This window comes from Hyaena hyaena, unplaced genomic scaffold, assembly GCF_003009895.1.
Source record: "Hyaena hyaena isolate Hyena2069 unplaced genomic scaffold, ASM300989v1 scaffold_1550, whole genome shotgun sequence".
NCBI classification, from domain to species: domain Eukaryota; kingdom Metazoa; phylum Chordata; class Mammalia; order Carnivora; family Hyaenidae; genus Hyaena; species Hyaena hyaena.
This window is the reverse complement of record NW_024082173.1, coordinates 14,162-39,209: the sequence shown is the minus strand read 5'-3', so window position 1 is coordinate 39,209 and position 25,048 is coordinate 14,162. Positions and strand designations below refer to the sequence as shown.

General features: G+C 41.8%; 1 long non-coding RNA gene across 2 annotated transcripts in view; it reads right to left on the bottom strand.

Annotated features, from left to right (window-relative positions):
* Nucleotides 1-23,280, bottom strand: part of LOC120225926 — a 34,973-nt gene extending 11,693 nt beyond the window's left edge. The window contains exons 1-3 of one of the 2 annotated variants that reach the window (XR_005526905.1): nucleotides 22,888-23,280; nucleotides 11,517-11,627; nucleotides 9,861-9,977 (exon numbers count right to left, since the gene is read on the bottom strand). This is a non-coding gene — a long non-coding RNA (uncharacterized LOC120225926). The remainder of the gene's footprint in view (nucleotides 1-9,860; nucleotides 9,978-11,516; nucleotides 11,628-22,887) is intronic. The other variant, XR_005526904.1, reaches the window with a different exon arrangement.
* Nucleotides 23,281-25,048: the final 1,768 nt, after the last annotated feature.

The window sequence follows — 25,048 nt, the reverse complement described above, 5'->3', positions numbered from 1 at the left end:
GTTATATGGAAACCAACTTGACAATAAACTATTAAAAAAAAAAAAAGAAAACCATGGTACAGAACCAAAAATAAATAAATATTTAGAGGTGAAAAAAAAAAAAAGAACTTATCAAACCTAACACCCAAATAACAAACAATCCAATGAAGAAAGGGGCAAAAGGCATGAATAGGCACTTTTCCAAAGAAGACATCCAGATGGATAACAGACACGTGAAAAAAAATGCTCAACATCACTCATCATCAGTGAAATACAAATCAAAACCACAATGAAATACCCCCTCACACCTGGCAGAATGGCTAACATTAACTCAGGCAATAAAAATGTTGGGGATGATGCAGAGAAAATGGAACCCTTTTGTACTGCTCATGGGAATGCAAACCGGTGTAGCCACTCTGGAAAACAGCATGGAGGTTCCTCAATAAATTAAAAATAGAACTACGCTATGACCCAGCAATTCCACTACTAGGTATTTATCGAAAGGATACAGGTGTCCTGTTTTTAAGGTGCACATGCACCCCAATGTTTATAGCAGCATTATCAACAATAGCTAAGGTATGTAAAGAGCCCAAAAGTCCATCAACTGATGAATGGATAAAGAAGATGTGTTATATATGGGGCGCCTGGGTGGCTCAATCGGCTAAGCGCCTGACTTTGGCTCAGGTCATGATCTCACAGTTCATGGACTTGAACCCCGTGTTGGGCTCTGTGCTGACAGCTAGCTGAGAGCCTGGAGCCTGTCTTTGGATTCTGTATCTTCCTCTCTCTCTGACCCTCCCCTGCTCACTCACATGCTCTCTCTCTCTCTCTCAAAAATAAATTTAAAAGAAGATGTGGTATATATACACAATGGAATATTACTTGGTGATCAAAAAGAATGAAATTTTAACATTTTCAACAATGTGGATAGAATTAGAGTGTAGTATACTAAGTAAAGTTAGTCAATTAGAAAAAGACAAATATGTCTTCACTCTTATGTGGAATTTAAGATACAAAACAGATGAACAAAAGGGAAAGGAAGCAAAAAGCATATAAGAAGAGTGAGAAGGACAAACCATAAGAGACTCTTAAAACAGAGAGAAGAAATTGAAGGTTGTTGAAGGGGTTGTGGGTGGGGAGATGGGCTAAATGGGCAAGGAGCATTGAGGAGGACATGTGTTGGGATGAGCACTGGGTGTTATATGTAGGGGGTGGATACCTGGACTCTATTTCTGAAATCATTACTGCACTGTATGCTAGCTAACTTGGATGTAAATTAAAAAAAAAAAAAAAGAAATTCCTTCCTTCCCTTACTACTCCCAACACTGAGAATGTCATGCTACACTGATACAAGTAAAGAAAAATGAATACCAGACAAGCCCAGGAAGGAAAAAAAAAAACAGATTTAGAGAAACAGACTGCTAACTTTTTGCTAGATCCTCAAAACCTTGCTGGAATTCTCTACTGAGTGATTTTTTAATTAATGTTCTTAAAATTTTTTTTGAGAGAGATAGAGATTGACTGGAGGAGGGGAAGAGAGAAGGAGAGAGAAAATCCCAAGCAGGCTCTGTGCTAACAGCACAGAGCTCAAAGTGGGGCTTGATCCCACAAACTGTGAGATCGTGACCTGAACCAAAATCAAGAGCTGGACACTTAACTGACTGAGCCACCCAAATGCCCCTCCACTGAGCATTTTAATGGCTTTTCCTAAGCCTGATGTTTGAAACAAAATTCAGTCATATACAAAAAAAAAAAAAAAAGCCTCATCAATCTGTTCATGATTAACACTTTTGACTCCAAATTGTCCTTAATGAAAGCTCTGCTCCTCCTTTAGATCTATGTTTATTAATGTGCTAGTCTGGGATCTTTCCCTTTTAGTTAAGAGGACCAAGACGGAATGGGAAACTGTCCACTCCAGGTTTAACTAACCTGGAAAACCACTTTGCTCAAACCCTAGATGAGTCATCTAGTGGAAAGACTTAAATTTTTAATGCTCAGCTCCATCAAATAAAGCTCCCCCCGCAAAATAACACCTAGAAGCCTATTTCCTGCTGTTACTGCAAGAACTAGGACATTGGAAAAAGATAGTTATAAACTTAAGAGCTTCAAGGCCCTTCAGCCCCCTTGCCAACCTTTTCAATGTCTTCCCAATTGTCAATGATGGGATTCCAAGGAACTTCTGAGCACTTCTCAAACCTCCCTCTTAATCTGTTTGGAGAAACTACTCTCAGATTGGGAATGAATATGCCTCTGTTGTTACTGACGCTGGAACTAAATAACCCCAGTGCTATAAGGCAGCCCCAGCCGCGGAGACAAACACAGTGCCTTTAGTGGGGGCCTATTACATTTCAACAGGTTCCTATCTCTGAACCCATTCCCTTGGATCCAGGCACTTTGAGAGACACAAACCCTATTCTCCTTAGATCTTCAGTCCCTATTTATTAACCAGACCGACATTTTTTGGAACACTCCCATGGTGGAATTTCTTTTGCCCAAAAGGGAAAAATAATTCTAGAATTTGACAACAGTAACCAAAATAGCAGAGGGGAAAGAAATGATCCTTTGGCAACTTTTCTATGCCATGTCTCTGCTGGCACTATAGCGGAGTCTAGAGGCACGGATCATTTCTTCCTATTGGATCAGCTACCATCCACTTTATGGGCAAAATCTTCTCAACTGATCTTGGCAGAATCACAGGGTACCTCTCATCAAGATTCAAGTCAGTCCTGCGAAACTTCTCCCTAGAATTAATCAATACCCTATAAATTAAGAAGGCCTTCAGGGCATCAACACCATAATAGAGGGTTACAAGGCTCATGGCCTCATGATCCCCTGCAGCAGTCAAGGTGACACCTCTATTATACCTGTGAGAAAACCCAAGTCCTGAGGATAGTAATTCGTTCTGGACCTCCAAGCAATAAATAGCACTGTTATCCCTCGATATTCTCTTCTTCCCAAACCTCATACCTCTACCAACATCCACTCTCACTGAAACCAAAGTTTTCACTGTACTTGACCTATGTGGTGTAGATTTTAGCATTCCAGTTGATAAGAAGAGCCAGTCTCTTTTGGCCTTCACTTGCAGAGAATGACCATACACCTGGATGTAACCTCGCTGGGTTTCACAGAGGGCTTCATATGTCCCACAAACCTTAAAGGCTGATTTGGATGATGGAGAGTGTTCTGCAGGCTCTACTTTGTTACAATGTGCAGGTGATTGGCTTCTCTACTCTCCTCCTCATGCTTCTTCACACGAAGACAGCAGCCACCTGTGAAAACTCTTGGTTTTAAAAGGCCCAAAAAGTTTCAAAGGGAAACTGCAGTTTGCTCAAATTCAGGTTAGGTATGAAGCTCACCTATACTCCGAACAAGGCCCACATCTAAATCCAGGCAGATCAAGGCATCCTCAATTTCTCACAACCTGAAACTAAGAGCCAACTACCAGGCTTTCTGGGACTGGCTATCTACTGTTGAAATTGGATTCCACACTTCTCTCTTAAAGCTCAGCCTCTCTATGCTTTACTAAAACAATGACAATCCTGACCTTACTCTTCAGAAAGGGGGGGGGGGCGTGACACAGCCTCTGAAACTTTATACCTTTAATTTCTGTTCTGAAGGCCATTAAGTATACGAGAGAGCCTGGTCCTAACCCATGACTGCCTTGCACATCCTACCCTATGGACCATCCTTCATCACCAGGCATGGGCTACGGGCCACCTCCCGCTTCTCCACCAGCTGCTCCCCCTACTCAGTTCGGTAAGATGACCTGGGCTGGGTGAGTGACTTGTAAAGCATATTCATCGTCTTCATGAAAGATGTGGTGGGAATGATGCAGAGATGGTTGTGAGGGCTTGGCAACTCAGCTGCAAACCTGGCCGGGGACAGTGTAACATATCTCAAGTTTCTCAGGACATATGTACAATGGGCTGTGTCATTTCCCGGTAATGAGGTGGGCTATAGGTTTCTCTTGCCAAAAAGAAAGAGGATTTTGACACAAAGGCAGTATCCAGAGTATTGGTGCGTATTTTACAGACACAATGCTGTGGGTTCTTGGAAGGACAAGATGCACCCATCAGTGTAGGTGCCTCAGGTGTCCTGTGTGCAGTGGGGCACATGCGTTATATGACACAGACCTTGTGATCACAATAATGGAAGCACCACTGAAGGATCATGTGCAGAAATGGGAGAAACGTGAATCACACAGAAATAGAAGGGAAGTTGAGGACAGTTAGCATAGCCTGAGGAGGTGCAGATGGGAGGGTGCCGGGGACAGTGAGATGCAGTTGTTGATCCCTGGGCACAGCCTGAACTGAGGTCCACACGGGGCTGCTGTGTGGGATCACTCTCAGTGCTCAGTGCAGTGTTCATCACTGAAATGTCATTTTTGTCAAAGTGCATCTAGGTAATCGTCTAAAAAGGTTGTTGTCAGATGAATGGATCAAGAAGATGTGGTTCATCTATACTATGGAATCCTACATGGCAATGAGAAAGAATGAAATCTGGCCTGTGTAGCAACATGGATGGACCTTGAGGGTGTTATGCTGAGCGAAATAAGTCAGGCAGAGAAGGACAAATATCATATGTTTGGACGTATAGGAGGATTAGGAGGAACTTGATGGAAGAACAAGGGGGAGAATAAGGGTGGAAATGGTGGGGGATTGGGAGTGAGGCAAACCATGAGATACTCTTGAATGCTGACAAAAACTGAGGACTGATGGATGTGGGGGGGAGGGGGGATGGGCATGGAGGAGGACACTTGTGGGGATGAGCACTGAGTGTTATGTGGAAACTAATTTGACAATAAACTATTTGTAAAAAAAAAAAAAAAGATTGTTGTCTTCACGGGTTTTCTGAAGGATCTGGATATTTGTTGGGAAAACGTGTCCTGGAGATGTGGGAAATTTCACTTTATCTTATGGAAATGCTTGTCTGCCCAAGTTCATATCCCTCAGAGAGACAGGATCTAGATCAGCTGAGTGCCTGCATTGGCCTTCCGCCTCGGTCAACCTACAATTCAGGGTTGGCCAGGAACCGCCCCTGCTGGACCCCTGTCATCACCCTGACTCCAGCTTTCCATCTCCTCCAACGTCTCCGACAGTATCCTGAGGTTCTGCCCAAGTTCCTCTTGTCTCAGCCCTAATAGCAGTTCTCAGTGGGACCTACTCAGAACCTCAGCTGTGTGATCTGTGAAAATGGGGTAATACTTGTTTCTAAGAACATTATGGAAATACTTTGAATACATGAAGCATCTGCAAAATGTCTGGGAAATGTCCACTCACCCTTAGCACAGTTTCAATTAAGATGTCTCCACACAATGATCATCAAAAAAGGATGTTCACGGAAGTTCATTCAACTAAGACTATTAATACCTCAGTCCAGGGATTGGGAATTGGCATGTATATAATGAGACAAAGACCATCATTTTTCTATTAAAATTCAGGCCATACCAGACAGAGAAAGGAAACATAATTATGAAATGTGTACATTTAGAGATCTATATCTGAGATCTGAAGACAATAATTTTCCATTACATATAGACTCACACATGCAACCACGCACACAAGTGTTCATCTGAGGCCACAGATAAAGTATGGAAGACAGAATGTAGGAAAACATAAGATCATAGGGAAATTAACCAAAATCTCTTAATTCTCACTGCCTTATATGACAACTATTCTGAAATTTGAAGAAGACTGTGCAAGGTGACCAACTATGGTCATTATACACTTGTGGGGATGAGCACTGGGTGTTGTATGGAAACCAACATGACAATAAACTATTAAAAAATGTATTTAAAAAAAAAGTTGTCGGATCTGCCTGAATGTCTTCGCTGTCCATTTGGCCCCATCTACTTTGCCCTTCCTATGTCCCCTAACACACCTTTCACGGCTCTCTGTGTCAGGATCTACTTCTAGGAGGACATAGTCTCACTCCCCATCACTGCACACAGTGGGTTCCTGTACACACAGGGACAAACGGACAGAAGTGCTGGTGATGGAGGATAGTAGCAAGATCACCCTCTGTGCAGGGGGGGGAAACACCCAAGGGAGTTTTCCAGGGTGGTGAGAACCTCTTATATCTAGATTTATGGGTATTTGTGCTCATTTATTGTAGAAATATTCACTGGATCCCTGGTGCCTCAGGGTCAGACAGACAGGTGTCTGTCCCTAGCATATGGCTGACTTCTAGTGGTGGGTAAGGAGGAGGGACCAGCAGTGACCATGGGAGATGGCGTGCGTGAGGAGGCCACACAAGGAGTCAGGCCCTGGCCCAGAAGGCCAGCTCTCCCCACACAGCACCATGTGCAGGAGGGCTCTAGGGACCAGAGAAATCGTGATCAGTTCCTTTAAATCCATATCTTCTCCCAGATTCCTCACTGAGGGACGGCCAGGGCACAGGCCAGCAGCTGGAGGTCACCCTGATCATGGCTGGAGAGGAGCAGCGGGCCTGGGATGTTAAGTCGGAGAAAGAGACAGGCATGAGTTAGGGACAGGGAGTTTGAGAGACGAAGGAAAGGGAAGAGAAGGAACCTGACATCACCTACATTTCTGTGTGAACAAAATGGGATTCTTGTCTCCAAGGGTGGGGAAGAGGGCTGGCAAAAATACAGAGTGACATTCTCAGCACAGGTGCCAAGTATACCTGCCTTGCCCTTAAATACCTAACACAGGAGGCCTGTGCTTTCTGTCATAATTAGAACTGCAGCTCATGCCATTTAGTGAAAATCAATCTAGTTATGAAGCCCTCATCATTAAAGTGGGCAAAACAAAATTGGGTGGACATAGTGATACAATAGAGGATAAACCCCAAAGGTAGACCAAATGCAACACATACAGGAATATAGACTTGGAAAAGGAGGTACCCCAATGCAGGCATTCAGACACCTGGACAATATCTGAAAGTGTAAAAAAAAAAAAAAAAAAGTCCTTAACTCAAAAGAAACATTAACATTAGACACAAAGAGACTGTGATGCAAGGTTTAGAGAGAAATCCATTGGTTTCATGCTGCTATACCCATGAAATCAAGTCTCATCAAATTATACCCTTTTGCTTGAGTCTATTTGTTTTATATAAATTAAGCCTCATTAAAGATAGTTTCAAAATATAAAATACTACATGAAAATGTGGGAAAATTCATTTCTAATCCTGAAGTGCATGGGAGATAGGAGTCTGTCTGACCATGTCTCAAATATCCAAAAAAGTAAGACATTAAAAAATTAATAATAGCAGAGTAGGAGGGCCCTGAGCTCACCCTGTCCCACATTTTCAACTACATAACATCCATATCCAAGTCCATAAACCAGAGAGCGACCCAAAGACTGGCAGACGGGGAAAAACAGTTGGGGAGACGGAGGGAGGCAAACCATGAGACTCTTGAGTACTGAGAACAAACTGAGGGCTGATGGGGGGAGATGAAGGGGGGTGATGGGCATGGAGGAGGGCACTTGTTGGGATGAGCACTGGGTGTTATATGGAAACCAACTTGACAATAAACTATGAAAGAAAAACAAAACAAAACAAAAACAAAGACTGGCAGAACAGACTCCACATTTCAATATAGAGAAGCTGCATCTGAAAGGTTAGGGAGGTCAGGAAGGTCCAGGGCACCTGCCTGCAGAGAAGGCAGAGAAAGTGAGTCCTCACCCCAGGGAGCTCACACAGGGAAGACTAATCCCTATAGCATTTGGCTTTAGAAACCAGAAGGGCCGAATTCCTTGAATTTGGATCCTGGAGCTTAGGAGGTCAGCTGACTCGGCACTGGGTGATCCAGGAGGGTGAGTGATGCAGCCATGTGTGGAGAGGCAATGTCAACATGGCAGTTTACACAATGCCGGAGGCAGCAGGAGACTGATGTGTTCATGCCGATTTGTGAATGTGTTGGGGGACTTCCTCAACAACGAAGGAGCTCACAGTCACATTTTCTCCCCCACCATCCCCAGAATAAGCACAGGAGCACCTACCAGGGGGTGGGGCTGCACAGACACTTGATGCCTAACCTGCTCGCTGTGTGCCGGTCCCAAGAGTCCACTGAGGGACTCACCCGTGCCAAGCCTGCTGGCCTCATGCTGGGCTCAGGGATACATTTGTACAAAACCACATGGGCACCCTGTCCGGCCAGCTGCACACACAGCTTCCACAGCGCACTGTGCACATCTGCACCACATCCAGCTGTGCACCTCCAGCCACCGATGCACTCTGTGCATAGCGCCAAGCCCCTGGCTGCCCTGGTGCATAGCCCTCAGCCATCAAAGGACATCAGGAATTCTGGCATAGGACTCATAGCCTTGTGCGATTTTGCTTACACTCCAGCCCTGCTTCCAAGTTACCCAGTGGGTATACCACCCCACAGCTGGCCTGCCTGGGCCCCGCTAACATTGCTGAGAGCAAACACAGTCCACACGGGCACAGAATCAATGCAGACACCCGTACTGAAAGGAAAAGAAACCCAGACACAACAGCAGGGAGTGGGCAATACCCATGGGATATTGTTCTGAAGGTCTCGGTTCTGGTAAATGGGGACATACACTGCACAGGCCTCCAGGGCCTCTTCTTCATAAACTCATTAGTTTCAAGAGCAGAAGACACAGCTGACTTTCTTAACACAGAGAAATAGACCCACAGAGAAAGACAAAATGAGGAAACAGCTTTTCACCCACCGTGAAAGAACTAAAGAAGGCCACAGCCAGAGATCTAAGCAAAAGAGATATAAGTCACATAGCTGATACAGAATTTAAAGCATTGATCATATTGTTATTCACTAGAGTTGCTAAACTAGAATAGTGAGACCCTTGACATTGAGATAAGGAATAACACAGTTGAGATTAAGAACACAATAAAGGAGAAACACGCTTGCTGGAATGAACAGAGGGATGGAAGAAGCAAAGGAACAAACTAGTGACCTCAAAGACTGAGCAATGGAAATTAATCACAGTGAACCAAACAGAGAGAACAGAATTCTGCAACACGAGATGAGACTAAGGCAACTCAGTGATTACAGCAAACATAGTAACATTTGTATTATAGGAGTCCCATAAGAAAGAGAAAAGGGGGAAGAAAAGTTATTTGAGGAAATAATAGCTGAAAACTTCCCTAACTGACAGAGGGAAACAATCATCCAGATCCAGGAGATTAGAAAACTCCCATCAAAATCAAGTCAACACTCAGACATATTATAAGCAAATTTGAAAATTACAGTGGAAATGAAGAAAACCTCTTAAAAGCAGAAAGACAAAAGAAGTCCTTAACTTACAAGGGAAGATGCATAAGGCCAGCTACAGATTTCTCAACAGAAACTTGGCAACCTAGAAGTGAGTGACATGACATATTCAACGTGCTGAATGGAAAAATCAGCAGCCAAAATTACTCTATACAGCAAGGCTATCATTCAGAATAAAAGGAGACACATAGTTTCCCAAACAAAAAATTAGAGTTTGTACCACTAAACCATTGCTGCAAGAAATATGGAGACGGTTCTCTGAGTGGAAAGGAGAGACTGAAAGTGGCAGTATAGAGGTAGAAGACACACATCAAGTCAAAATGAATATTTCTGCAAAAAATCCATCAAGGAACTCACAAAAAAATGGATATAAAATATAATGACACTTATTAAAAATGTAGGGAGGAGAAAATAATGGGATTTAAAAGTAAATAACTATCAATGTAATACAAAACGCTAAAGAAGAGGTTATATACAAACCTAATGGTAACCATATACTAAAAACCAGTCATAAATAGGTAAAGAATAAAGGGAAAGAAATCAAAATGTATCACTAATGAAAATCAGCAAAACATGAAAGAAAGACAAGAAAGGATTAGAGATAATCATTAGAAACCACAACAGGTAATAAAATGGCAATACATACATACATATCAATAATTACCTTGAAAGTAAATGGAACGAATGCTCCAATCCAGAAACAGAGGGTGTAAGAAGGGATGAACAAACCAAACAGATTCACATGCCGTCTACAAGTGACCCACTTTGGACCTGAAGTCACCTACAGAATGAAAGTGAGAGGGTGGAGAAACATCCTGCAAGTGAAATGTCAAAAGAATGCCAGAGTAGCAATACTTGTATCAGACAAAAAAGACTTTAAAACAAAACATAACAAGAGACAAGGAAGGACACTATAGAACACTAACGGGTCCAATCCCACAAGGAGATACCACAGCTGTAAATACATAGGAACCCAACATAGGAGCACCTAAGTACAGACAACTTAATAACATAAATTAATTCATAATAAGACTTTAATACTTTGGCTCAGGTCACGATCTCGAGGTCCATGGGTTTGAGCCCCATATCAGTCTCTGTGCTAACAGCTCAGTCTGGAGCCTGTTTCAGATTCTGTATTTCCCTCTCTCTCTGCCCTTCCCCAGCTCGTACTCTGTCTCTCTCTGTCTCAAAAATAAATAAACGTTAAATAAATTAAGCATCCGACATCAGCTCAGGTCATAACCTCGTGGTTCGTGAGTTCAAGCCCCGCGTCAGGCTCTGTGCTGACAGCTCAGAGCCAAGAGCCTGCTTTAAATTCTGTGTCTTCCTCTCTCTCTGCCCCTCCCTTGCTCACACTCTGTCTCTCTCAAAAATGAATAAACATTACAAGAAAAGAACCATATGACCATTTCAATGCGGACAGAAAAAAATTGATAAAAACATTCATTCATGATAAAAAAAAAAAAACAACCCAAAAATGTAGGTTTAGAGGGAACATACACAACAAAAAACGGTCATCTATGAAAACCCCACAGTTAACATCATCCTTAATGGGGGAATTTTGAGAGCTTTTCCTCTAAGGTCAGGATCAATATTAGTATGTTTACTCTCACCACTTCTATTAAACATAGTGCTGGAAGTCCAAACCACAGCAATCAGACAAAAAATAAGTAAATCAAAGGAATCCAAATCAGGAAATAGTAAAACTTTTGCACTTTGCAGATTACATGCACTATACATAGGAAATCCTAAAGATTCCACCCAATAACTGCTAGAACTGATAAGTGAATTCAGCAATGTCACAGGATACAAAATCATTGTACAGAATAATGTTGTATTTCTAGACAACAATAATGAAACAATAGAAAGAGAAATTAACAAGAGTCCCATATATAATTGCACACCAAATAGTAAGATACCTGTGAATAAATCTAACCAAAGTGCTTAGCAACATATACTCTTTAAACTTTAAAACACTCATGAAAGAAATTCAAGATGACACAGAAATGGAAGGATATTCCATGCTCATGGATTGGAAGTACAAATATTGTGAAAATGTCGATACTACCCAAAGCAATTGATAAAATTAATGTAATCTCCATCAACATACCAGCTGCATTTTTCCACACAAATAGAATCATCCTTATATTTGTATGGAACCACAAAAGACCCCATTCTTCAGAGTACACATCTTTTATGTGAAATGATAATTATGGATGGCATTTTTCCTCTGGACCTTCTGCTCCAAAACACATAACCCCGGTCTAGTCGTTTGAAAACATTAGTCATATCCCAATCAAGGATCATTCTATAAAAGTACCTCTCAAAACTTTGCAGGTCATGAAAAATATGGAAAATCTAAAAATCATCATGGCCAAGTAGAGTCCAAGGAGACAGGATGACTGACGATAATGTGCCAGCTGGGAGGAGTCTGGAATAGAAGAGGTGAAAACCTAAGATATCAGAGTCAAAATATAAACTTTAGGGGGCACCTGGGTGGCTTAGTTGGTTGAGCGTCCGACTTTCGCTTAGGTCATGATCTCGCGGTTCGTGGGCTCGAGCCCCGCGTCGGGCTCTGTGCTGACTGCCAGCTCAGAGCCTGGAGCCTGTTTCAGTCTGTGACTCCCTCTCTCTCTGTCCCTCCCCTGCTCACGTTGTCTCTCTCTCTCCTAGAAATAAATAAAACATTAAAAAAGAAATCTTAAAAAAAAACCCAAAATATAAACTTTAGTTAATAATGCCATGTCTCTTCTGGATACTGATTGGGATAATGTACCAACTGATATCAATAACCAGAAAACAGTCAGACATATGTGGAGACTCAGTACTATCTTTCCAATTTTTTTGGTAACTAGAAACCCATTATGAATGGAAAGATTATTACTATTCTTGGTTTTATATTTTCAACACATAATATTTTATAATTAGTCCTAGTTACTAGTGATGGACATTTACCTATTCTTAGTGTTCTTACTATTGTTTTATTTAAATAACAACATTCATCTTACAGAAAACTGAATAATACACAATGATATATAATTCATAAAAACATCTATTTTTTTCCTTAAACATATCTTAAGATAACAACACATGTGTATAATATAGTACATGGTTAAGCGGTTTTCTGATCTTAAATGAGCATGTCATCGAATGGATTTCCATAAACGTGGGTATCCTAGATAATGAACAACACTCAGATTTTACAGGATGAACCTCACATCATGCCTGAACATTTTTTTAAAAATGTACAAACAGCCAGATGGATCACTGTGACTGGCTCACTTATTCTACAGAATCCTTGCTTTAATATTTTCATACACATTTTCTGCAGAAATACAAGAGAATCAAACATTTCCAATTCAAAAAGATATTCGAAGATTAGAAGAATGATAGTGATTTCAAGGGTTTTCGGAAGGAAAAAGATGTGACCATGAAGCAACAGTCACAGGCAAGCAATGTTATTTGGGCCGGGTTGACAGGTTGCATGAATGGATGTCCACTGCGGCGCGTGACTGCCAAAGGCTAAGATCCAGAAGAACAAGAGGACAAGACAATCTTCTAGGAAGAGGTGACTTGGAAAGGGTGATTCTGTGCCTGAGTGAGGGCTCAGCAGCCTGGCTGGGGATCCCGAGGTCAAAGATTTCAAATGGCCAGCAGTAACTTAGACTCAAAAGATCTTAGTAACTTAGAACAAAGTAACTTAGATCCAAAGAGATCTTAGAGCCACAGAGTTGATCTTCATCTATGATTAGTAGATGGTGATAGTTTCACAGGATATGAAAATCAGGCCGGCAGTAGATGGATAAAATGTTATTTAGGGCTACATTTTTAATAAAAAATGGATGTGTAAAAATTAGGATTTGGAAATAAGAAAAATAACAGGCTCATCATGGAGTTACTTATGTTAAGGCCCCATGTCACCAAACCTAGTTTCATTCCTACAGGAATGTAACCTTTAACCAGTCAGCAAAGAATTTCCTAGTAAATGCTAGAAATTTTACTGATAAAATTCCCCTCAAGGAGGCAGTCTTGCCTAAATAAGATATTTCATGCCACTATTTTATTACGTTTTAACTTTTTATCTTTTTTAAGTTTTTGTATTTTGAGAGAGACTGAAAGAGAGCACATGCAAGGGAGGGGCAGTGAGGGAGGGAGAGAGAGAATCCCATGACAACGAGGTTATGATCTGAGCCAGTATCAAGTGTCAGACACTTAGCCAAGCCACGTGGGCACCCCAAGAATGTGGAGTTTTAAAGCCTAGCAAGCTTGGCTGGGATACAGCCCTGAGAGCACTGCCCTGCTCCTGGAAAGAAGGCAGGCAAACTACTTGTAGGCAGATGGCAAAGAAACAGTGATCTGTGCAACACCTGGTGAACACAGTGGGGAGATTATACACTCTTCTAGGAGCGCATCCCTGAGAGAAAGGGTTAACAAAGATGCTTCTATAGGGACAAAGGAGCTAGGTGGTGCCATTTCCCTCCTCTGCCCCCCAGGATAAACACAGAGCCACCTGCTGGAAACAATGCAATTCCCACACTGGCTGCTTTGTACCCCCCTGCGCTCTGGTGAGACTGCCTTTCTAATTTGAGCTTGGCTCAATCCCAATGGAGCTGGCCCCTTCCCCAGAAGACCAGCAGAAGCCCCTGACCACACCACCTCTCTTGACCAGACAGTTCTGCAGGGGTTCATTTCTAGTGGCAGTTGTTTCAAGTCTCATTTAACAAGCCGATCGGAGCACACCTAGTTAAAACTCACCACATTCTGGCCAAGGACCCACTGTCCATATCAAGCAAGGGCATCCTCTGCAGATAACTTTCCTGAAGGATAGTGCAGCCAGAACACAAAACAGTGCATGCAACACACCCCAGAGACACTCCTTGAAGTGTCAGGCCCTGGATACTAGATGACCTCTTCTTCATAAAGCCATTAATTTCACAGGCAGGCAACATAATGACCTTTTGTCACACACAGAAGGCAGATACTCAGACAAAATGCCAAGACAGAGGAATGTATCCCAAATGAAAGAACAAGATAAGATCATGGCCAGAGAAATGGAAGGAACACTTCCAAATGCATCCTACGAGGCCACCATTGCCTTGGGTCCAAACTGGAAAATAACCCCACTAAAATGGAGAGCCACAGACCAATTTCCCTGATAAACCTGGATGCAAAAATTCTCAACAAAAATTAGCAAACCAGATCCAACAATACATAAAAAAGAATGTCACCAAAATGAAGTGGGGTTTATTCCTGGGATGCAGTGCTGATTCAATATCTGCAAATCAGTTGATGTGATACATCACATTAATAAAAGAAAGAATAAGAACTATGATTCTCTAAATAGATGCATAAAAAGCATTTGACAAAATACAGTATCATTTCTTGATTAAAAACAAAAAAACAGGGGCGCCTGGGTGGGTCAGTCGGTTGAGCATCTTACTTCGGCTCAGATCATGATCTCACCGCTGGTGGGTTCGAACCGCGCATTGGGCTCTGTGCTGACAGCTCAGAGACTGGAGCTTGCTTTGGATTCTGTGTCTCCCTGTCTCTCTGCCCGTCCCCCACTTGCACTCTCTCTCTCAAAAATGAATAAATATTTAAAAATTAAAAAAAAAAAACACTCACCCTCAAGAAAGGAGGGATACAAGGATCTTGCCTCAACATTGTAACATCCATATATGAAAGTCCCTTAGTTAATACCATCTTCAACGGGGAAAAACAGAGCTTTCTCCCTAAGGTCAGGAACACGACCAGGATGTCCACTCTCACCACTATTATTCAACATACTGTTGGAAGCTGTAGCCTCAGCAATCAGACAACAAAAAGAAATACAAGGCGTCCAAAACTGCAAGGAGGAAGCCAAACTTTAACTCTTCGCACACACGATATGCTCTGTGGAGAATCCAAAAGACTTCACCAAAAAACCGCTAGGACTGATCCAGGAATTCAGGGAAGGCTCAGGATATAAACTACATATACAGCAGTTGATTGCATTTCTAGACATCAGTAATGAAGCAGCAGAAAGAGAAATCAAGGAATTGATCTCAAATAAGATTGCAATGAGTACCATAAAATGCCTAGCGATAAACCTAACCAAAGAGGTAAAAGATCAATACACTGAAAACAAGAGGAAATCTATCAAAGAAATTGAAGAAGGCACAAAGAAATGGGGAAAACATTCCATGCTCATGGATTAGAAGAACAAATATTGTTAAAATGTCAATACCACCCAAAGCAATCCACACATTTAATGCAATCCCTATCAAAATGACACCAGAATTCCTCACAGAGCTAGAACAAACAAGCCTAAAATTTGTATGGATAGAAAAGGCCCTGAATAGCGATAGTAATGTTGAAAATGAAAAGCAAAGCTGAAGACAACACAATTCTGGACTCTATGGTGTGTTGCAAGGCTGTAATCATCAACACAGTATGATATGGGCACAAAAACAGACACATCGATCAGTGGAATGGAATGGGGAACCAAGAAATGGGCCCTCTAACATATGGCCAACTAATCTTTGACAAAGCAGGAAAGAATATCCAATGGAGAAAAGAGTCTCTTCAGCAAACGGTACTGGGAAAACTGGACAGCGAGAAGAATGAACCTGAACCACATTCTTACACCATACACAAAAATAAACTCAAATTGGATGAAAGATTTAAATGTAAGACAGGAAACCATCAAAATCCTAGAGAATAGAGTCGACAACCTCTTTTATCCCGGCCATGGCAACTTCATACTTGACATGTCTCCAGAAGCAAGGGAAACAAAAACAAGAATGAACATTGGAACCTCATCAAGATAAAATGCTGCACAGCAGAGGACACAATCAGTAAAACTAAGAGACATCTGATGGAATGGGAGAAGATATTTGCAAGTGACATATCATATAAGGGGTTAGTATACAAAACCTATAAAGAACTTACCAAACTCAACACTCAAAAGCCAAATAATCCAGTGAAGAAATGGGTAAAAGACAAGCATAGACACTTTAGCAAAGAGGACATCCAGATTGCTTAGAATGAAAAGCTACTCAACCTCACTCACCATCACTGAAATGCTAATCAGAACCACAAGGAGACATCCCCTCACACCTTAGAATGGCTAAAATTAACAACTCAGGAAACGACACATGTTGGCAAAGATGTGGAGAGAGGGAACCCTTCTGCAATGCTGGGGGGATTGCAAACCGGTATAATCACTCTCGAAAATAGCATCGAGATTCGTCAGAAAACATAAAATAGAACTACAGTATGACAGAGCAACTGCACCACTAAGTATGTATCCAAGGGATACACAAATGCTGAGCCAAAGGGGCACATGCACTCCATTTTATAGCAGCATTATCAGCAATAGCTAAATTATGCAAAGAACCCAATGACCAGTGACTAATGAATGGAAAAAGTAGATGTGGTGTATGTATACAATGGAACATTACTCAGCAGTCAGCAAGAATGAAATCTTGCTATTTGCAACAACGTGGATGGAACTAGACTGTATTATGTTAAGTAAAATATGTCAAAGACACACATCATATGATTTTTCTCATATGTGGAATTTAAGAAATAAAACAGATGAACATAGTAGAAGGGAAGCAAAAATAAGATACAAACAGAGAGGGAGTTAAACTATAAGAGATTCTCAAAACAGAAAATAAACTGAGGTTTCCTGGAGGGTTACTGACTAGGAGGATGGGCTAAATGGGTGATGAGCATTAGGGAGGGCACTTGGGACAAGTACTGGGTATTTTATGTAATTGATGGATCATTAAATTCTACTCCTGGAAATGTATTCCACTATAAGGTAACTAACTTGGGCTTAAATTAGAAAAAAAAAGAAATATTAAAAATAAATAAACAAATGTAATAACATTCATAAGAAAAAAGTATTTAAGTGGGACTCTGAGTGGAAAGAAAGGGATCAGAGAAAACTTCAAGAAACAATGGAAAACAACTAATAAATTGGTGCTAACTATATATCATCAATAATTACACTGAATATAAATGGACTAAATGTTCCCATCAAAAGACATCAAATAGGGTGTCAGAATGGACAAAAAACAAAACAAGAACAGCAATAACAAAAAAACAAAAAACAAGACCTATCTAGATCCTTCCCGCAAAGCCTTATTTTGGGCCTAAAGTCACATGCAGATTTAAAGTGAGGGAATAAAGAAACATTTATCATGCCAATAATGTCAAACAAAAGCCACTAGCAATACTTATATCAGACCAAGTAGACTTTAAAACCAAGGCTATACTTTTGTACCCTGCGTGTAAATACCTAATAGTGAAATTGCATGCTCCCAATGTATGTAGCAGCATTACCAACAAGAGCCAAACTATGGAGAGAGCCCAAATATCCAACAACTGATGAAGGTATAAAGAAGTTGTGGCTTATGTTCACACACACACACACAAATATATGTACAATGGAATATTACTCAGCCATCAACACGAATGAAATCTTGCCATTTGCAATGATGGGGATGCAGCTAGAATGTATTAGCCTAAGCAAAATACGCCAATCAGAGAAAGACAAATATATGATTTCACTCATGTAGAATTTAAGAAGCAACAAAGATGAAAATATGGTAAGGGGGAGGGAAAACAGAAGAATGGGAAACAAACAAGAGACTCTCAATGATAGAGAACAAATTGAGGGTGGATGGAAGGAGATGGGTGGGGGATGGGCTAGATGCAGGATGGATATTAAGGAGGGCACTTGTTATGATGAGCGCTGGGTGGTTTATATAAGTGATGAATCACTGAATTCTACTCCTGAAACTGATAATGTACTGTATGTCAACTAAAACTTAAATTAAAAAATTAAAACTGTAACAAGAGATGAAGACAGACACTATCTCATAATAAAGAGGACAATCAAACATTAAGATCAAACAAATGTAAACTTTTATGTACCCAATATGCAAGCACCAAATATATAAAACAATTAACAACAAACATAAAGAAATTCATTTATAATAATATAACGAGAGTGGAGGAGTTTAAAATCCTACACTAATTGATGGACAGGTGCTCTAAACAGAAAACAAGGGAACAATGCCTTTGAATGACACACTGGACCAGAGGGACTTAACAGATATATTCAGAACACTCCATACTAAAATAGCAGAATGCACATTCTTTTCAAGTGCACATGGGACATTCTCAAGAATGGATCACACAGTAGGTCAAAAGTCAGGCCTCAAGAAGTACATAAAGATGAGATCAGACAAAGCATCTTTTCCACAAAGCTAGGAAACTTGAAGTCAACTACACACACACTACACACACACACACACACACACACACACAGACACACAGACACACACACACTCCCGCAAAGGAATGACCACAAATCAGTGGAGGTTGAACAACATACAACTAAATGAATGAGTCAACTAACAGATCAATGAGAAAATACCCTGAAACAAATGAAAATGAAAACACACTGGCACAAAACTTTGGAACGGGGCAAAAGCAGTCCTAAGATGGAAGTATATAGCAATACAAGCCTCCCTTAAAAAGCAAGAAAAGTCTCAAACAATCCAAACTTACAACTAAAGGAATGAGAAAAAGAACTCTCCAAGCCTGAGGACAGCAGAAGGAAGGAAATAATGAGGTTTAAAGCAGAAATAAGTGATATAGAAACTTAAAAAAAAAGCACTAGAGCAAATCAATGAAACTAGGGGATGTTTCTTTGAAAACATTGAAAAACTTGAAAACCTCCTAGCCAGACTTATCACAAATAAGAGAGAAATAACTCAAATAAAATCACAACTAAGAGAGAAGAAATAACACCACCACAGAAATACAGGTAGAAGATAACATTATGAAAAACTATATGCAAACATATTGGACACTCTGAGAGAAATGGATGGATTCCTAGAAACTCATGAACTACCAAAACTGAAACAGGAAGGTATAGAAAATCTGAAATCAGAAGGAAATTGAATCAGTAATACAAAAATCATCTCCCCCAACACAAGAGTTCAGGGCCAGATGGCTTCACTGATGAAATCTACCAAACAATTAAGGAAGAGGTAATACCTATTCTTCTCAAATGATCCCAAAAAATAAAAAAGAAGGAAAACTTCCAAATTCATTCTATGAGGTCAGCATTACCCTGATAACAAAACCAGATAGAATCCACTAAAAACGAAAACTACAGAGGTGCCTGGGGGGCTCAGTCAATTGAGTGTCCTACTGTTAATTATGGATTAGGTGATTACACTGTGGTTCGTGGGTCCTAGCCCCACACTGGATTCTGGGCTGATAGTGTGGAGCATGTTCAGGATGCTCTCCCTCCCCGTCTCTCTGCCCTCCTCTCACTTTTATGTTCTAAGTAAATAAATAAACATTAAAAATATGTTTAAAAATTTTAAAAATAAAACTGCAGGCCAATACCCTGGTGAGCATGTATCAGAAATTCTCATTAAAATACCTTCAAATTGAATTCAACAAACATTAATAGATTCATTCACCATAATCAAGTGGGATCTACTCCTGGGCTGCAAGGGTGGTTCCACATTCACAGATCAATCAACATGATGCATCACAGTAATAGAAGAAAGAAGAACAACAATAGGATGCTTTCAACAGATGCAGAAAAAGCATTTGACAAAATGTCACATCCCTTCATGAGAAAACCCCTCAGCAAAGTAGATGGAGACTCACCACATCTGCACATAATAAAGGTCATCTATGAAAAACCCACAGCTAATCTCATCCTCAGCGGGAAAAACTTGAAAGCTTTTCCTCTAACGTGAGGAAAAAGACAGGATGACCCCTCTCACCACTGTTATTTCACATGGTAGTGGAAGTCCTAGCCACAGCAATCCAGCAACAAAAGGAAGCAAAAGGCATCCAAATCGGCGAGGAAGATGCAGAACTTTTGCTATTTGTAAGTGACATGATGCTCTATACAAAAAACTTGTACGACTCCCTTAAAAATTGTTGGATATACGAACTCAGCAAATGACCATATACAGAAATCAATGTACAGAAATCTGCTGCATTTCTACAGACCAATCATGAATTAACAGAAAGATAAATTAAGGAATCAATCCCATTGACAAGCGCACCCAATACCATAAGATACTAGGAATAAACCTAACCACAGAGGTGAAAGACCTGTACTCTAAAGGCTACACTGATGAAGGAAATGGAGGAGGACAAAAGAAACGGAAATACATCCCATGTTCATGGATGGGAAGAACAAATACTGTTAAAATGTGTATACTACCCAAAACAGGCTACACATTTAATGAAATCCCTATCAAACTAACAAAACATTTGTCACAGAACTATAACAAATAATTCTAATTTTTGTATGAAACCACAAAAGACCCAAAACAGCCAAAAGAAACTTGAAAAAGAAAACCAAAGCTGGAGACATCACAATTCCCGACGTTCAGTTATATTACAAAGCTGTAGTGATCAGAACAGTATGGTACTGGGGCGCCTGGGTGGCTTAGTCGGTTAAGCGTCCGACTTTCGCTTGGATCATGATCTCGCGGTTCGTGGGTTCGAGCCCCGCGTCGGGCTCTGTGCTGACTGCCAGCTCGGAGCCTGGAGCCTGTTTCAGTCTGTGACTCCCTCTCTCTCTGACCCTCCCCTGCTCACGCTGTCTCTCTCTCTCTCTCCTAGAAATAAATAAAAACATTTAAAAAATTAAAAAAAAAAAAAAAGAACAGTATGGTACTGGCCAAAAAAAAAAAATTAATAGAATGGAAACCCAGAAATGAACTCACACCTATACAGTCAATAATCCTCAACAAAGCAGGAAAGAATATCCAATGGAAAAAGATAGTCTTGGGGCGCATAGGTGGCTCAGTACTGAAGCATCTAATCTTGGATCCAGCTCAGGTCATGACCTCAGGGTTCATGAGTTCAAACCTCACGTTGGGCTCTGTGCTGACAGTGCAAAGCCTGTTGGGTTTCTCACTCTCTCCATTTCTCTCTGCCCCTCTTTGGCATGCTGTCTCTCTCTTACAAAAATAAATAAATATACTTTAAAAAGTCTCCTCACCGTAAGGTTTTGGGAAAACTAGACGGCAACATGCAAACAACAACAAGAAAAATGGACCACTTACGTACAACGTACACAAAACTAAATTCCAAATGGATAAGGACCTATGTGTGAAACCTGAAACCATAAAAACCCCAGAGGAGAACACAGGCAGTAACTTCTGTGACATTGACTTTACAAACTTCTTTGTAGATATGTCTCCTGATGTAAGGGAAACACAAGCAAAAATAATGGGACTTCATAAAAATAAAAAGCTTCTGTCACCAAGGAAACAATCAAGAAAACTAAAATGCTACCTACAGAATATTAGCAAACGACATCTGATAAAGGTTAGTGTCTAAAATATAAAAAGTGATACAACACCCAAAAAATGAGAAATCCAATTAAAAATGGACAGAAGACATGAATATATATATTCCCAAAGAAGACATGCAGACAGCCAAGAGACACATGTAAAGATGCTCAACAACACTGATGATCAGGGAAATTCAAAAGTACAATGAGGGGGCGCCTGGGTGGCTCAGTCGGCTAGGCGTCAGATCGGTCACGCTCAGGTCATGATCTCACGGTTCAGGAGTTCGAGCCCCGCATTGGTCCCTGTGCCATCAGCACAGAGCCTGGACCCTGCTTCAGATTCTGTGTCTCCCTCTCTCTTTGCCCCTCCCCCATTCGATCTCTCTCTCTCTCTCTCTCTCTCTCAAAAGTAAATAAACATTTTAAAAAGTACAATGAGAATACACCTCACATCTGTGAGAATGACTAAGCTCGATAAATGGTGAAACAACAGGTGCTGCCAAGGATGTGGCGGAAGATGAACCCTCTTGCGCTGTTGGTGGGAATGCAAACTGGTGCAGCCACTCGGAAACATTATGGAGATTCCTCAAAAAAGTGACGATAGGACTACCTTGGGCCCAGCATTTTCACCACAAGCTATTCACACAAATAATACAAAAATAATATTTCAAACGGATACATGCACCCTGATGTTTATAGCAGCATTTTCTTTTCTTTTTTTTTTTTAATGTTTTTATTTTTATTTCTAGGAGAGAGAGACAGCGTGAGCAGGGGAGGGTCAGAGAGAGAGGGAGTCACAGACTGAAACAGGCTCCAGGCTCCGAGCTGGCAGTCAGCACAGAGCCCGACGCGGGGCTCGAACCCACGAACCGCGAGATCATGATCCAAGCGAAAGTCGGACGCTCAACCGACTAAGCCACCCAGGCGCCCCTATAGCAGCTTTTTCTACAGCAGCCACATTATGGAAACTGCCCAAGTATCCATCAACTGATAAATAAATTAAGATGTCTTCCATGGAACGAAAGAAGGGGGGGAAGGAGACAGTGACAGACTCTTAACCAGGAGACAAACCGAGCGTTTCCGCAGTGGGCGGGGAGGGGTGAGACAGGTGATGGGGTTACCGAGCGCGCTTGTGACGAGCACGGGGTGATGCGTGCAGGCGCTGCCCTACACCGTACACCTGAAACTAGTATTACACTGTAGCTTTACTAACTGGAATTTCAGCAAACAAAATAACATAAGATTTATTACACCTACCCTCCAGGTTTTCTCTAACTTTCAGTTACTTCATTACGCTAGAAAAAGAACCATCAGTTTTTTTAAAAGCATGTGTGATGTGGGGGACAGTTTGTGCCCTTACCTCGGTCTCTGGTTCCAGGAGTCGGAAAGTGGCTCCCGGCTCATTCTTCTAGAAGGTCCTGAGAGTGAGCATTTCACGTCCTAACTGAATGCAGCTCCCGTTCTTCTGAATTTGTCACATTTTCTCCCCAGAAACAAGCCTGAACCCGGAACAAACCATCCAGTGCATCTATGATGTGATGTCGTGGGGCCCCTGAATCCACGGACCCTTTAGTAAAGTACGTCCTGTCCAAACACTGTCAGGGAAGGTGGGGAATGAAACAGGCAACAGCGCAGAACACGCGAGGGACCGTGCGGCCCACCGACCAGCGCGCCCTCCTCGGCGCTCCGCCCAACAAGGCAGCTCCTCCCTGGTGACTCAGGAGACTCCACGAGGCTGCAAACCTCCCGAGGTCTCTCCAGGGGCCTGGGGGCGGGGTGGGGGGCGGAGGCAGCTGCGGAGGCCGAGTCGTCCTCTGGAGGCAAGAGAAGCCCTTCCCGTTCTCAGGTGCCCTGGGCCAGAGAAGCCAGCGGGGCGCCCTCTGCCGGCCGTCACTGTGCACGCGGAGGAACGCGCCCCTCCCGGTGTGTGGTGCTCGCACGCCATCTGCTGGCCACCTTGGGAATTCCTGTAATGGTGAAGGCCATGGCTGTTCAGGTGAGGCACTGAAGGTGCTCTGGGCAACTAAGCCTGCTCTCTAGATTGGGAAGGATCTTCGTGACAGGGCCCGGGACACAAAGAAATCTTTTCCTTCTCCTTTCTTGTGAGCCAAGAATGAAAGCGAATTTATTAAAGTAATGACATCATTTGTAATGCTTTAAGCAATGTTCACAGAAACCTGGACCACCAATTTACACATGATGAACAACAGGTAATAAATACTTAGATAAAAAATTGACAACTTGAGAGGGAGATAAGGGCTTCCAGCTATGGCATGAATAAGTCATACAGATATAAGGTACAGCCAATGGAAGAGAGTCAATCCAGTAATAATAGTGTTGCATGCTTTCACATGATATGTACACCTGTGGTTTAGTACAACATAATTTACAGACATAGGGAATGACTAGGATGTATGCCTAAGACGAACACAAGAAATGTGTGAGCAGTCTTTCAGTTAAAAATTGACATCCTTTACACTATTTTAAATTTTCTTTGGGGTGCCTGGGTGGCTTAGTCCGTTAAGCATGCGACTTTGGCTCAGCTCATGATATTGCTGTTCATGAGTTTGAGGCCTGCATCAGGCTCTGTGCTGACAGCTCAGAGCCTGGAGCCAGCCTCAGATTCTGTGTCTCCCTCTCTTTCTACCCTCCCCTGCTCAAACTCTCTCAAAACAGAAAAAATGAACATTAAAAATTTTGTAAAATTCATTCCTAGTTTAGAATATGTGAAATTCTGTTTATACTGTATTCTCTAACACCACCATCTTGATGTTGAGAACTTATCTGAAAAGTCACCAAGAATGTCTTTGATGACACATATATGACAAGGTCGAAATGCGACTTACAAGGAGCTAAACATCTGTTATGAATTTACTATATGTATCTTGCTAATATTTTCAATGAAATGTATTTAGGGATGCAGATGGATCAGTTACTGTCCATCAGGCAGATAGGTCAGTTTCCTATAAGACCATTATGCCTTCAATTACTAATTGCCATCTCTTCGGAATTAAAACAAAGTTAGGAGAAGAAAGTGTCTTCTAATTCAGTGTAAAAGAAGACTATGGTGTTTTAAAGGGTTCACCTACCATCTGGCATCCTCAGATCGGCCGTGGACATGAGGATAGCAACCTACTATCTTGATGCACATTTCTAGTTCCAGAGGGACAATATGGACCTTATTGTCAAATACATTTAACCAATATCAGCAGTCTACCTCTGCCAGGTCCAGGCTGCAGGACCTGGGGGCAGCACAATGCCTGATGCTGGGTTCAGGCCATGAGGAAGGCCAGCCAGTGTTGGGGGAATGCACAGGGCTGGGGCACTGAGGGAGATGGTTCAGGGTCACCTGCCCACAGGGTAGGCTCTGGTGTTTACCTCCAAAGAGCAGCACACTCTCCCTCAAGACATCCCTCTCCATGACAGAACATGAGGCTGAGCTCGACAGTTCCAGGAGAAATGAGGGGGACCCATCTTTTCAAATGCAATGGCCTCTGCAGACCTGGGCCCCAGGGATGTTG